The sequence below is a fragment of the Octodon degus genome, unplaced genomic scaffold, assembly GCF_000260255.1.
Source record: "Octodon degus isolate 3935 unplaced genomic scaffold, OctDeg1.0 scaffold00089, whole genome shotgun sequence".
Classification (NCBI taxonomy): Eukaryota; Metazoa; Chordata; class Mammalia; order Rodentia; family Octodontidae; genus Octodon; species Octodon degus.
In genome coordinates, this window is record NW_004524665.1 from 6,908,657 (window position 1) to 6,923,510 (window position 14,854).

Genomic DNA, 14,854 nt, shown 5'->3' on the forward strand with positions numbered 1-14,854 from the left:
CTCGGGGAACCCCACTGGGGACTCTGAGCTGGAAGGGGATTCCCCAAGGCCAGCCTGCAGCCCCAGGGTGAACTCGGAAAGCAGGGTCTGTGACACAGCAGCTGCGCCTGGGCACTGCAGTGCTGGGACACTGTGGGCGGTCTGGCCTCACAGGGTCCCCTGCCATCGGCCTCCAGGTGTGCATGGCCTCTTGGAAAGGCGAAGCTGGGAGCAACTGATGCCCAGGCCTCTGTGCCCTGAATCTTCTACAGTTGCAGATGTGCCAGGGCTGCTGAGGGTAATGCCTGTCCTGCGGGTGTCACCCAGGCCACCAAGACCTTGATCTTGTGCTCCATCCTTCACTCTCTGCTGTTGCAGCTGGGACCCCTTACGCATGACCAGAGGGCACTGGGCCCCCTGGGACTCCAAGACAGCTCTACACAATCTGGGCAGATCCCGCCCAGCCCAGGCACACCACCCTCATTTGCACTCTGGCTTTGCCTCTTCTTTTCTTTCTATCTGCATTGTAGTAATTGAAATCCGGGCTCTGCCCTGTGCAGCAGTCTAATACCCTGACCCAGAGTTTGGACATTTGTGCAGGGGGAGGCTTGAGGAACTTTGCAAGGCAGAATGGGGACGTTCTTTAGGGATGGAAATGTGCTTTGTGAGATCCTAAAGGGAGACTGCAAAGGGAGGGGACCTCCCCGAGAGGTCACTAGCCAGGGGACTTGCAGTGTGTCCTTGGGGGGAGGCAAGAGGGGACAGATGTTCTCTCATCTGTCTCCAGCTCATGTAATTTGTTTCTACTGAGCATGGGGAAAATTTAAGAAAATTAATAAAACCAGAGCCAAGGGATGGTATCAGCATAGTGCCAGCTCCCCAGACAGTACCGCCTTTAGGGTTGGGGTGCGCGTGCTCCTGGCCTTCTCCCTGCCACGGTGTTTGATTCTCCACACAGCAGTGATCCTATAAGCCACAGGGAGCCAAATCCATTCCCTCTTGTGGGGTGTGTGTGTGGCAGTATTTTATTTGGAAAGAAAGTGCTCACCTAGAAAATGCTGATGGCCTCAGATGACTCAGTGAGAATGGGATGCTTTGAGACTTTGCTTACAAAGGCATGCCACTCACTGATTTGTGTGTGGTCAGAGCTGGGTGACACAGAGCATGTGGCCTCCAAAGAGGCATGAGGACAGTGACCACACCCATCCAAGCAGAAGGTGCATGGTGAAGTTCAGGAACTCTCAGCTTCGCCACTTCTGAAGAAGTCACAGCAGCCCCTGGCTTTTTGTTGCTCCATAGAGGAATGTTTTAGGTCTGCTAGAAGCTTTTTGGGCCTAGGATGTAGCTCAGGGGCAGAGAATTTCCCCAGCATGCTCAAGGGCCTGGTTTCCACAGGATATAAGACATGGAACAGCCAGGACCCAGGGTGACACAGGGCACAGAGAAGGAACCCTGCCCAGGGCTGGCACTGGTCACTGTACAGTGCAGGGTCACAGCTTCCTGGTGGCAAGAACCATCCCCTAGGGTGCAGAAAGTGTCTTTCCTGAGACATTTGCCACAAAGCCATGCCAGAGAAGCTGCAAGAGGGCAGGAGCCCCTAGGGCTAACTCTGCCCCGGTACCTAGTCATGACAAGCCCCGTTACATCACCAGCAAAGTAAAAATATTTCAAGAGTTCACATTGATTTTTTTTTTACAAACTAAGCAGAAGGGGTGCACCTGTAGCTAAGAATGAATAAAATAATAAATATCTCTAGGTTTCATGGAAAGTTAGATTAGCAAGGACCTCAAAGGTCCTGATAGCCCTTTATTACTCTCTTTCTGTCTCTGTCTCTCTGTCTCTCTGTCTCTCTGTCTGTCTCTGTCTCTCTCTCTCTCTCTCTCTCTCTCTCTCTCTCTCTCTCTCTCTCTGTTTGAATCCACATCCACCCCAGCTGAGTGATTGCCAAATTGCTTCAGGCCGCATGGCAGAAGCCACAGGCAGCTTCCTCTGTTCCAGAGCAGCTTACCTGGCTCGACTCTGGTCCTACAGATCATGTGCTTTGTTGTCTCCCAGCCAGCAGCCTGTCCCCAGCCCCTCTGTCCCGTATTTCATCTCAATAACCCAGTCTTTCTACCCGACCAGGCATAGGAACCAGGGCAGTGCTCCAGGGTGAGTCTCTTCTCAAGTGGGGCATGACACATTGATTGTGCTGTAAGTGTCTTCAGGGGGAAGAAGAATAGGCCCACTTCATCTGGCTGCCATGTCATAGAAAACTGGCTGTGGGGACCGATGGAAGGGGTGACTTCCGATTGATGCCAGAAGTGGACCTCTCAGTCTGGGCCAGGAAAGGAGCCTCTTCTCATGCCTGGTGATGGAAGGGCTGAGCCTGATGACGTGCTCTCTCCAGCCTGATGCCAGCCACAGGGATACACCCATGATGGGGGCTAAGTAGGGAGGGCGTGGAAGCATCTCAGTGGAAGGGGCAGTGCAGGATATCGACTCGTAGCCTGTCCTGAGGGGCCCTGAGTCTGCTGCCCTACGCCGGCTCCTGGCCCCTCTTTGTGTTGGCATGGCTACTTAAGCCAAAAAGTTCCTCTTTTTTGCTTAAACTAGTTGTGTTTTGGGGTTTTTGTAGGGGAAACAATACAACATAGGGCAAATTTTATGAGATTATTTTATAATAAATCACCCAAAAAAATCATATACAAAGAATTCAAGAAATCTGTCCACACCCTAAAGACCAAAGAATCCAGCAGAGAGCCTGGATCCTAATATCCTGCACGAGTCCAGCTGAAGACCTGGAGCCCATGGCACTGCCCCCCACAAGTCCAGCTGGAGGCCAAGAGCCCATGGCAATGTCTCACACAGGCCTGCCTCACGGATCTGTGCTGGGAAGGCCCAACAAAAGTCTGTGCCAGTGGGATGAAGGATCCATGCAGCAGGCTGAGGGGTCTGCACTGGAGCCAGGAAGTGACGCTCAGAATAAGAACCAGGGCTCCCCCGCAAGTACCACAGCCACCTGAGCAATGGTGAGGTCCCAAGCTCCTCTAGTCAAGAGGAAAGCCGAGTTCTCATCAGGAAAGCCAGCATGACAGGCTCTTCATGGGGCTGAGCAGTGCAACATTCCCCTCCAGAGCCCAGAAGCGATGCACAAGGGGACAAGAGCTTCCCCAAAATGACCCGTGGCCATCCTCAGCTACGATGGCGCCGAGCTCCTCCTCCTCTGGTGAGAACAGCCAAGTTCATCGGGAGAGCCAGCATGTTGAGTCACCTGGCAGAACAGCACTTCCGACTTCTGTTTTGAGAGTGGCCTTGCTGACAGGTGTGAGGCGTTACTTCATTGAGGCTTTGATTTGTGTTTCCTGGGTGAAGGGACTGGAAGCCATCAATCGGGAGTCTGGTTTTGCTCTCCCAGGTGCCCACGGGCTGCTTGTGCGTTCTGTCTGGAGAAAGGTCTGTTCAAGTGCTTGGCATCATGAAGCCGGGATGGCTTTTAGCTACTGACCTGGAGATGTGTCTTGTGTCAGACGTACGGCATGCACACGCTTCTTCCACCCACAGGTTGCCTGTTTTACTCGGTGGCTTCTTCCCTTTGCTGTGCTGCAGCTTGCAGTCTGGTGCCCACTCCCTCGCTGGTTCCGTTGCCTGTGCTTCTGGTATTGTACCCATCACAGCCGAGATCGCCGACGCGAAATGTTCCCCTGTGCTCCGTCCTAGCAGTTTTATGGTTTTAGCTCTGGGTGTGTATCTGAAAAATTGGAGATCAGGATTCTGAGGAGTTATGAACTCTTGTAGCTCACAGTGGTGCTGTTTACTCTGGCCAAGATTGAGAGGCAAACAAGATGCCCTTTGACAGGTGCCTGGGCACAGAAAGTACAGTGTGAGCCAGACCAGGCAGAGCACACCTGCAATCCCAGTGTCCCTTTGGGCTCAGGCAAGACGGCCACAAGTTAACCCAGACCACGCAGCCTGGGGACTGGATGGGACTCGTCTCAAAAAAACAGAAAAGAAAAGAAAAGGGCTTAGGATGTGGCTCTGCAATGCAACAGCCCTGGGCTCTGTCTTCATTCCTAGTAACACACACACACACACACACACACACACACACGACAGAAAGTATAGAAGAAAAGAAAAAGTGTGCTGTGTGTGTCCAGTGGCATTTTACCCTGTCCCACAAAAGAAGAAAACCCTGCCGTATTCACCAGCAGGTGGATGAGCCTTGAAGGCCCAGTGGTAAGTGAAGTCACCCTGTCCCAGAAGCACAGGTGGTGTCGCTCATGCCAGGCACACACTACAGAATGATGGTTGTCAGAGGTGTGGGGGCCTGGGGCTCACTAATCGACGGGAACACAATTTCTGTCAAGCAACTTGATGAAGCTCCAGAGCCCTGGCATCCACCTTGTGCCTAGTCAGCAATAATGAAAACCACGTGGTCTCGTTTTCGCATCTTCTACACTGGCTTCTTCAAATCAGGCCTCGCCCTGTCTGACTGCCTAGAACACATCTACCTAATGTAGCTGTCTACACCTTGACTTTGTATTCTGTGACCTTTCCAAATTCACTATTTCTTGAAGGAGTGGTGTCGATCCATCAGGATTTTCTGCATATGGAACTGTCAACTGCTAATAAAAGTGGGCTGATCAGTGAAGCCGGGAAGGTGGGCTGCATGAGCATGGGGCACAAAGCTGAGAAGAGCTGAGGGGGTGGTAGCCACTCGCACCTGTGGACAGCCTTCTCAAGCCATGGCTGGGCCACCTCCTTACCCCTCTTGCTCTTCCGCCTGAGGGCTGCCGCGCTGCCTCCTGCGCCTGTGGCTTCCACCAGACCTTTCGGCCCTGTTCATAGGCAGTTGCTGCTGACCCTATAAGTCAAAGGAAGAAATAGCTGGCAAAGCTCAGCCTTGGTACTGGTGGCACCATGTCCTTGAAGATCCAGACAAGCAGTGTAACTAGCCAGAGTGATCCCAAATTGATTCATCAATCCTTGAGCCTTCATTGGAAACCTAAACACAGCAGTGGTGAGGAAATAAGATGTGGAGACCATCTTTTCCAAATCTGGCCGTGTGGCCAGCTGTTATGTGCACAAGGATATGTCTCTGCTCAGTACTCTAATGAGCGCCACGCCCAGGCAGCTGTGCTGGGAGAGGATGGACAGGTGCTGGCTGAGCAGACCCTGGACATCACATGGCTGGAGAACCCAAGCCCAGCAGAGCCAGAGGGCTGAAGAGAGCATCATCTGCCATACACCGGCTCTTTGACTACGGAGGTCGCCTGTCACCAGTGCCAGTGCCCAGGGCAGTTCCTGTGAAACGACCCCATGTCAGTCCCTTTGGTCTGTCATGTCAAAACTCCCATCCCTGTCAAGCTCTTTGCCCATCCCGCAGGCATGACTGCTTGCTCAGCCAAGATCAAGTTAAGGGTTAGTGAGCTGCAGAGCATCGAGACAGAGCTGACCCAGTTCAAGTCTGACTATGATGCTCTCATGGGCCGCTTGGATCAGATTGCTGAGGACCAAAAGGCCGACCCAGATGGCAAGAAGAAAGGTGATGACAGCAGTGGTGGTGGTGGCAGTGGCGGTAGTGGTGGTGACAGCACACCAGTAGGCCACCCCCACCCCCAGAAGACACACCCAAGGCAGGCACCTCCCGGGAAGAACCCCAGGCTCAAGATGATGGTGAGGAGGAGGGGCTGCTGATGCATAGTAGGGAAGAGCTGGAGCTCAGCCAGGACACAGATGCAGAGGATGGGGCCCGCAGTAAGCAGCCTGGCAGGAGCACTGGCCACCAAAGGGAAAAAGGACATCATTGTCTAAGGTAGGCACCCATCCCCTGGATGCCAACTTGTAGCAAGTACCAAAGGAAGACTGGCAGCAGGCACTCCTGGCCCCCAGGCCTCCCAGGCCGGAGCCACGTCTTCTGCAGGTGGAGTTATTGGCTACCTTTCCCCCATGCACCCTCCCTGTCTGCACTGTCCAGCCCAGGGGGCAGAGCACAGGGGGTCCCTCACATTCTGCCTCCCCTCCCCCGGACGTTCCTAGGCTCGGGGGTTTTCTATAGGCTTGGGAGGGTAGTAAAGGATGGGGACCTTGACAATAAGGAGACTGGATCCAGCCAGCTTGGAAAAAAAAGAAGTGGTCTCATGCATTGCTAGTCTACTTGTGTGGCTTTTCTCTCTTCTTGCACATAGTGTTAGCTGCGGCTTCCAGGGCTGAAAGGAGTTGATGTGGATGGGTATCCTTGCTTTCTTCTGAATCTTACAATTTTCACCACTAAACATGGTGCCTCTGAGTCTTTATGGATTATCTCAAATTCATACATTCAAATAGCAGAATGAAGAAATAAAAAAAAATTGGAGGCTGTTATAAATATCCCTGCTGTAGATATTTTGGAATATTCCTTTAGGTACAGTGTGTGTGCCTATAAGTTTTGTAATTTCACCTTGCAGTGACATATCTGGGTCCCAGGGTAGGTGCATGCTGAGCATAGTAAGACATTCCTAGCGGAAGACCTGAGATCCGTTTCTGCGACTGCACTGTTAATTGAATCAGTTGCTAAGTGAAGAACTGTCTATAGCACATAAATTACAATATTCAGAACAAGGGTGGTCAAAGGTGAGTCCAGCCTGCTGACTTTGCTTTTGCTTTCTTAACTCTTACGTGTAGTACTGTAATATCTAACAGAGCGTAAAACTACAGTACTGTGCTGGGCAGCACAGCCAGCAAAAATGACCATGCTGCATAAACAGGATGCAAAGACAAGGGGCTCTGGAAGCAAGTGTGTAGACCTGTACAAAAGAGAGGCAGGACATGAGTCCATGCAGCCCTGGAGAGGTGAGCCATTAAATGAGCGATCTCTGTGCTCCCCAAGTGGGCTCACGCCTCCGCTGGCAGGTAGGGCAGTTCGAGGTGTGAGGTATGAGCTAGCCACGATTTGTTACATGGTCGGGGCTTCAGTGAGGCCGATGCAGGGAAGCCACGCTTTGGGCCTAATGAACTGGGAATTCAAAAAGAAAAAGCAAAGGTTGTCTTTTATCACACACAGCTTGAGGAGCCCCAGTGTCCAGGAGTGTCCTCTGTTTTCCTTCGTTGCTGACATTCAGAGCACTTCCACCTTTGTGGAGGGCTGCAGGGGTCTGGCACCAGGACCTGTATTTTGCTAGTGACTGCGGAGGCTGGGCACCTTAGCCCACATGCATCCACCATCTGAATGGCCGTCTGGGTGGAGAAGGTTGAACGTTTTCAACGTGGGCATTTTGTGTTTTCCTAGAATATTTACTTTGGACCTGTTCTTCTTTACAAGCTAAGGTGTGCAATGCAGGGGTGTGTGTGTGTGTGTGTGTGTGTGTGTGTGTGTGTGCACGTGTGTGTGAGCTTGGCACAGAGCCCAAAGCCTTAAGCCTGCTAGGCAAGTGCTCTACCACTGAGCTACTCTCCCAGGGCCAGACAATTTCTTTTTCTCTTTGTGCTTCCCCGTGCTACGGCCAGACAGGAGCATGTGCTGCGAAGCCAGGCCAAGCCGCAGGCAAACACTCAGCCCTCCTTGGATTGATGACCTACTCTCTGGGCCTTCATGTCCTCCTGACAAAGTGGGAAAAAAAGAGTGATGCCTGTTGAGGCTGCATGAGGGTGATGTGACAGCCCGTGGGTGGGCCAGCGACGTGGCTGGCTGGGGAGGCTCACATTCAGCTGTGCTCCCGCTGGGATTACAAAGCCTCCTGGACCACACCAGACTTCATAAAGTGCTGCAACTCCCGGGGTGTAGTCCGCAGTGTTCCACCAAAGAGCTTGGGCCATGAGCTGGATATGTGAAAAGGGAAAGGGACAAGGGCCATCCTGGGTCCTTCTGGGGTGCTGTTCATACACACTCTCACCTTGTCCTAGTAGACACCCAGTGAGAATGGGAGGAAGACAGCAAGCAAATGCTCAGAAGAGCCGAGCTGTCTGAGAAGCGCCAAATGCAAGCGAGGCTCCAGGCCGGGTTTGCCTGCATAGAGCCCCAGGCCGTGAGCCCTGTCCCTCAGCATAGGGCCCCTGCCTCACGTCTTGGCCACTTCCCCAGAAGGGGCTGGGGGTTGCCATCATTCAGGGACACCTGAGGTCCAGCTGTGGGGACTCCTGGCATCCTGTGCAACTGGCCCACAAGGCTTCCTCCCAGGACTGGACCTCTGGGACCAGGTGCTTTCCTGTCCCCAGGCCAGCACACAGCCAAGCGTCCTGGAGCCACACCGAGTTACCAGCAGCTGTATTCTGGGTCCTGCTGCCTGCAGGAGGAGCCATACATGAGTACCAGGGGTACTAGGTGGGTGCATGGGCCCGGAGGAAAGCGGCCAGAAGTCTCCTCACACCGTCCCATAGGGCACACAGGGCCAGTGCATCTGGGAACTGGACATTCTGAGTGGGCTGAGACCCAGCTCTGGGGACAGGTCCTGTTCTGCCTTCTCAGGGTCCTGGTGTGACCCAGACATCTTCCCATCAACACTAGACAGTACGCACCTGGATCTCAGCAGTGACAAAGCTTTACGGATGCAGTGCTGCCAGCAGCGGGGACACACTGCGAAAGGTTCAAGGAAGCATCTAGGTCCTCAGACAGTGGGAACTTGTTTGTGCACAGGGAGCGTTCTGCTCATTTGCTTGTTTCTTTCCCAGTGTTGGTTCCTGGTTGTGGGGAGGCCCCAGGAGCTAGCAGACCCACAGGGCTCCAGGGCAGGGCCCCCAGCCATCCCCTTGGGAGCAGACCCACGCCAGGGGTCCTGACCCAGCCAGTGGGTCTGTTTTCCACAACATCCCTGTAACCTATTTTGGAAGGAAGGGAGTGGAGTGCAGTCAGCTGGAGCAGGATGACCCTGAGAGAGAATCCTGAGGGGGGTGCGGCTGGGATGGGAGCCCTGCTCGGGCTGGGGCAGGGAAGGGCAGAGCCAGGCCTGGAAGCCTGGGCTAGGGTTAGGACTTGGATGCCAGCTGAGGCCAGGTGCTGGTGTAGGCAGGGCCAGGGCTGGGGGTTGCAGGTCGGGTGCAGACCAGGGCTGGGAGCTGGATGCAGGGAGATCCCAGGTACAGCAAAGGCCCCGGTGCAGAGCAGGTGGGGCAAGGGCTCTGTGAGGAGGCTACCAAGGGTTTTATGACCCCCCACAAGGGCAGGCTGCAGAAACCAGTGAATGAAATGAGTTAGACTACGTGGGGGTTTCCTTTCCTCCACATGAGCAACTGCAGCCCATCATAGCTTTCTCGTGGATATAGCTTGTAGGGGTTGTGCACTTCTTTCAGACCCCCAGGTGTTCTGACCTTGCAAAAAGGGACGGGAGCCCGCAACAGGCGGCCAGACCCAGGCAGGTTCTGCGCAGAGCTCGCTGCTCTGGCCAGCCTCAGACTCCTGGTCCCCGGGAAACAAACTCCAGCAAGCCCTCAGGTGTGGGCCCTGCTGGGCACAGCGAGCAGCGGAGGCCCTCAGTGCCAGGAGCTTGCGGGGCTGGCCCGGCTGGTGACCTCTCCGGCGGCCTTTCACTTCCGCCTGGGTCTGAAGAAAAACACAAAGCTTTTATGAAACAAAATATTTCTTTTAACAAAGACTTTTCCCCATCCCAAGCGTTCCAGCCACCGCAGGCCGTGACCTCCCACACGCCTGATTCGTCGCGTAGCCGTCAGCTGTCGCTGTAATAAAGGAATCGCAAAAAGTTTTAGCTCTGGAGAAAGTGCGCGCGCAGGCAGTGCCTCCCTCCACGCACTGCGCTTGAAATGTCCTGCCATCAGGAAGGCCCGGCAGCAAAGGGAAGAGTGGCGTTTGCTAGGGCTGGGGTCAACGGCTGGGGCTGCAAAGGGACCGTTTGGGTCACGTTTCATGATTTTCCTAGGTGGAACAATAGGGATGAATATTACACGTGCACTTTAAAGTGGAATTCCCTGTTCAACAGACCTTCGGCAAGATGCTTCCAGATGAGCACGCGGATTTTAATAATAAGTAAATAAACAAAATAGTTTGCCAAACTCACCCCAGAGAGCATCATCTGAGATACACTTGGCCCTGAGTACATCTACCAGCAGCATTTGAAAGATTCTCAAGACCTTTATTTGCAAGTAAAAGTCTTCAAATAAAATCTACTAGCTTCTATTATAAGATGATCTCCCCGTTTGTGGGTCAGGCGCAGCGCAGATTAATTGCTCATACCGAGACAGGCACTTCTGTTTTGCAGGAATTAGGAAAGAAAACGCAGGTTTAAGAAATCCACTCTGCAGTTCAGAAGTTCAGGGTGATTTGTCTTGGGAGCAAAGTCTTTCCCGGAGCGAGACCCGTTCAAAGGAACTCCTGGTGTTAATGGGATTACTAAAGATATACCTGAGACCAGATAAATATTTGATGAGTTTGCAAAGCCCTGGGCCTTCTTGTAGTTTTTCTTCTGCTGACATTTCCCCCCCCATGGGGTCTAGACCTCGTGGTTTTCATTAGACTGCACAAACCAAGGGAGGCTGGGGTTTCCCTGGAGCGCGCCGCGCTGGACTTCGGGTTGGCCAGGGAGCGCGCGCGCGCCCCCGTCTGTGCGTGGGGGAAGGGCGGCGCCGGGGAGGAGAGACAAGACGGTGGCGAGGCTGCCACCTAGCGGCGACTTCCTGCAGTGTATATAACGCGCGTCCGCCGCCCAGGAGCTCAGTCGCTCCGAACCGTGCTGGGCTAAGGGCGCGACCGCGCCGCTGGGAAGGCGAGCTGCACCGTGGTACGCCGAGGTGAGGGAGCGGGGCTCCGACTGCAGGGGCCGGGCGGGGGAGGGCCAGGGCGGCGGGCCGAGGGCTCTGCGCGAGCGCTCGTGAGCGCGCAGCTTTGCGTGAGAGAGCTGCGGGGTGCATCGCCCCGCGCCGCTGGGCGCTTCTGCAGATTCCCTTTGGGGCTTCACCGAAGCTCGCTGCACAGAGCCTACTTTTCCCGTCATTCACGGAGGGCAGTTTTTCCGCGGCCTGTTGGATGTAGAAGTCTGGGGTGTGTGAACGGCTCCGGGGACCCGGGCTGCCTGAACGTAGGGCAACTTTGCAGGAACTCGCGGCCCGTCTGTCCTGCTTGTCCGAAGCTGGCGCAGCGATGCGCTGGGCGCTGCTGTTTACCTGCGCCGCTTTTGCATGTTATTTGTGAAATTAGTAGAATTGATCGTAAATGCCAAACTCCAGAAGCATCTTTAAGCGAATTAAAAAACCAAAATGAGCCGCTTTTTTTTTCCTTCAACGCAGAATGTATTTGCAATCAGCGCTTTGGGGGATCACCAGAGCCGGCCGGGAAGCCGTAATTGCGAATGTTAAGTGCAGCCCCAGCTTTCTGGCCCCTGATGGCATCTGGGCAATCTAATTTGAGTATTTATTGTTCTCTTCGAAAATCTTAGGTCCTGCTTCCGTTGGTGGGGGAAAAAGCGCACTAATATTGTGGAATTTGAGTATACTTAAGTGCACTGTTAGGTAGGATGAGACTTGTGCTCAGTTTGGTTAGCACGCAGGAAGATTCAAAGGGTGACGGGGAGCAGGAGTGAGGTTGGGGGAGGTGGGTTGCCAAGACTTGCAACTTCAGGGAGAATGAGAAGCTGTAAAAGTCAGACTGGCTGGCTCTGTCTCTCTCTCCTTGGTCCTTCCCTGTCTCTCTTCTTTTTTCTTTTCTCTTCTCTTCTTTCGGCTCACAACAGGATTAATTAGTTTTCCCGAAATAGGAGTTAATCTCCTCCTGGCGTGGTTTACAGCCCTTTGAAGGTGGCTGGGGCTGTGTCATCCTCTGAAACTTCAGTCTGTAGAGCTGCGGGGTGGTGACTTTCTTTTCTCTGAAAACACAGACGCAGCCTTTGTGTCCCTTTATTTAGTCCAGGGAAATGTGGAGCACGTCTAGAGAGGCAAGCGCGCTGCCGCTTTCTGCGCTGGCTCTCTGAGGGTCGTAGGTGGACGGGCGAGCGGTGGTCTTTCGCCCCTGGAGCGTGAGCTCTGCCCGGACGCGCCCGCGCACTTGTGGGCTTGGCTCCCGGAGGGTGGCTCTGTTCGATCTGTGCCATAAAGACGTGAATGCGTGGCTGAGGCGACCCGGAGTGGCAGGCGGGGAGGCAGGACCTGGCATACGTGGACCCTGCGGGTGCGGGGGGTTTTGCTGCCCACCAGATTTTTTTTTCCCTAAGGGAGCAAATATCGTGGCCATCTTTTTTTTTGCCATCATTTTTTTTTTTAAAGTTCCAAGAACTTTAAGCATGTGCTGAACTGAGTGAGGGCTTTGGAGGTGAGTTTGTCTCATATGAACAGCCAGTCCTTGGAGAGTTGAGAAGGTATTGTGATTGCTAATCAGGCCCAGAGTAGGCCAAGTACAGGCCTTCTGGATGAAAGGAACACACACACACACACACACACACACACACACACACTCACCTACTTAATTAGAACAGTGGCTTTTTGTGTGATTGGTTTGCGCAGAGAGTTCCTGTTTTGAAGTCGATGTGAAAGAAGTTGGTGGAAGCTCCTCAGACTGGAGCTCCTTGGCCGGCACTCTGCAAAAGTGAGGAGAAGGGAGGAGGCCCGGAGGACTTCAGAGCCTCAGATTTTTAGCAGAGATTTTATAGAACACGAATGGAATTTGGGGCCCGAAGGCATTTGTGCTTTCAAATGAGGCATCTGACGAATTTAGTTTTACTCTCAAGCACAGGGACAGCATCAAGAGGCCTTCTGATTGGATTGAGTGTGTATAGGTCTAATTCAAAGGAAGCTAAAGATTGTCTCAAGACAGGTGCTTGAAAAGCCCTCAAAAGAAAAGCGCAGCACTGGCACCTATTCTAATGGACAGCCCGGAGAAAGAAGGAGAGACAGGTCAGGACCGGGAGGTGTGTCCCTGATTTGGAATGCTTCTTGCTTTTCTGCAGGGAATATTTGATGCTTTTGTTACTGCTACTGATTTGGAATGGAAAAAAAAAGGAAAAAGACACTGAAACCAGCTACTGTCACTTGGTTACCAAAGTCGTCCAGGGGTTGCCTAATTTAGCAGAGACAGTTCTTCAGGGCCACAGGAGGCTTGGAAGTGCTGTGTTCTGTTACACAGAGGGTGCATGGGACTGAATCTGTCTTAGACGGCCTTGGACCACTGTTGGACGAAGGGATGATAAGATGCCCTGGGCAGGGTGGGAGATGGTGGTTTGAAGGCTGTGTCAGCCAGACAGCTTTGCTTCTTCGTCTTCTTGTCCGTTCAGCTCCGAGGATGTCACCCCTCAGCCTCATGGGAGGGCCCTGAGCTTTGCAGCCTGGCGTGGGAACCCTGCTGGGCCGCACTGTGCACCAGAGTGAAGAGCTCCCCTCGCTGGCCGGCTGGCTTTCCCCTGCCCATCCTGCTCCGAAGCTGGGTGGCAACTGGGACCAAGCTCTGATTCGCCAGGCCACCCTGGATAGCCGCCTTTGTGGTGTGGAGCCTGGATCCGCTCTGCTGGGCTCAGCCTGAGCATAATGGGCCAGATCAGGTTTCTGCTGTGCATTCTCTGTCGCCTGCTGTGTCCTGGGACCATGGGAATAGGTGGCCTCGTTCAGAATCGGAGTGTGGACTGTGCTCTGTATGTGTACTTACGATTCTTTAAGTTTTCACATAATTCAAAAGTGTCCCTAACATGCATAAAATAAGATGGTATCATTTTCCTTTCTCCCAGCACTAGGGCAGTGGTTTGCCACTCCACTAGCCTGACAGTGGCTCTGGAGAACCGGCCTAGTGGGTGCACAGCATATGTCCCTGGGCTTCGCACCCAGGCTGGCTGGGTGGGGTTGGAGCAAACTGAATGCAGGAAGTATTTAAACAACAACAAACAAACAACGAAAACTTTCACAATACGAAGTTGCTTACAGTTCTTTAGAGGTGGACAGATTGTCCTGTCTAGTTGTCCAAAAGGAGCCAGAGCCTGGCGCTGCTAGCCAAGATCCCTGAAGAAGCTGACGGTGCAGAGAGCTCTGTCCACAGCCTCTGAGCCCCACCTGCCCTGACTGCTTGCCAGGCATGCAGCGGTGCGCGTGGTGGAGCAAGGTGGGCAGTGTGGCCTTGGGAAAGCCCTGAGTCTTTCCAGGAAGTTCCCTTGTGGGACACAGGTCACAGGTAGCAGAAGCTGCTGCAGGAAACCAGGACCAGACAGGCAGCAGGGCCAGCAGCCCCTGGCTCCAGAGCTGGTCCCAGCACCCTAGGCCTGGCCGATCATCTTATCTGAGTTTTGGAGCAGCAGCCAGGCCCTCCCCCAGGGGTCTACAACAGCAGCTCCACACCAGCCCTGAGCCACAGCCACAGTCCACCTCCATGGCTCCTGCACAGACAGGCCAAGCTGAGGGGCTCTCCTCTAGGGGAGCACCATCCTGGAACATTCCCAGACATCCCCTTCTCCTGGAAGGTCCCCTGGGCCACTGCAGTGGAAGCTACTCCCTCCACCACCTTCAGGGCCTGGCAGGGTGACAGGTCTTCTGTGCCTGACTGTCTAGCCTGATGGCTGCTACTGGGCATAGGAGCTGGGCCTGCATGGTCATCCTCACCTGCCCCAGAGCAGAGACCCTGAGAAGAGGCCCCCAAATGCCAGGCGGACAAGTGAGGCTCCCCAAGAGCCTCTTCGGCATACACAGATCCTCTGTGGCTGGGGTCACTGGCCTTAGTGGACCATCGAGTCATTCACTTGTGATTTCATAAGGGTACAGAGAGCTGCACGTGCTGGTGGGTGCTGTCACCTCAGCTACTTGGCTGAGGCAGGAGGATCTTCTGTTCGAAGTCAGCCTGGGCTATACTGTGTGATGCTGTCTCAATATAAAATGAAAAAGTATAGGTAGAGCACTTGCCCAGCGTGCTTGAGACCCTGGCTTCAATCCCCAGCACCACGAAATAAATAAACAGATAAACAGAGAATGAATGAGACATAGGCAGTGGGATTTGCTGGTTGAG

The 14,854-nt window shown here is 53.7% G+C and overlaps 1 protein-coding gene and 1 pseudogene across 1 annotated transcript in view; both read left to right on the forward strand.

Annotated features, from left to right (window-relative positions):
- The first annotated feature begins 4,878 nt into the window (after nucleotides 1-4,878).
- The window catches only part of LOC101578809, a 12,130-nt pseudogene continuing 2,154 nt past the window's right edge, over nucleotides 4,879-14,854 (forward strand).
- The window catches only part of Ackr3 (atypical chemokine receptor 3), a 9,879-nt gene continuing 5,625 nt past the window's right edge, over nucleotides 10,601-14,854 (forward strand). Inside the window, exon 1 of the mRNA XM_004637341.2 lies at nucleotides 10,601-10,674. The gene's annotated coding sequence lies outside the window, so the exon portion shown is untranslated. The remainder of the gene's footprint in view (nucleotides 10,675-14,854) is intronic.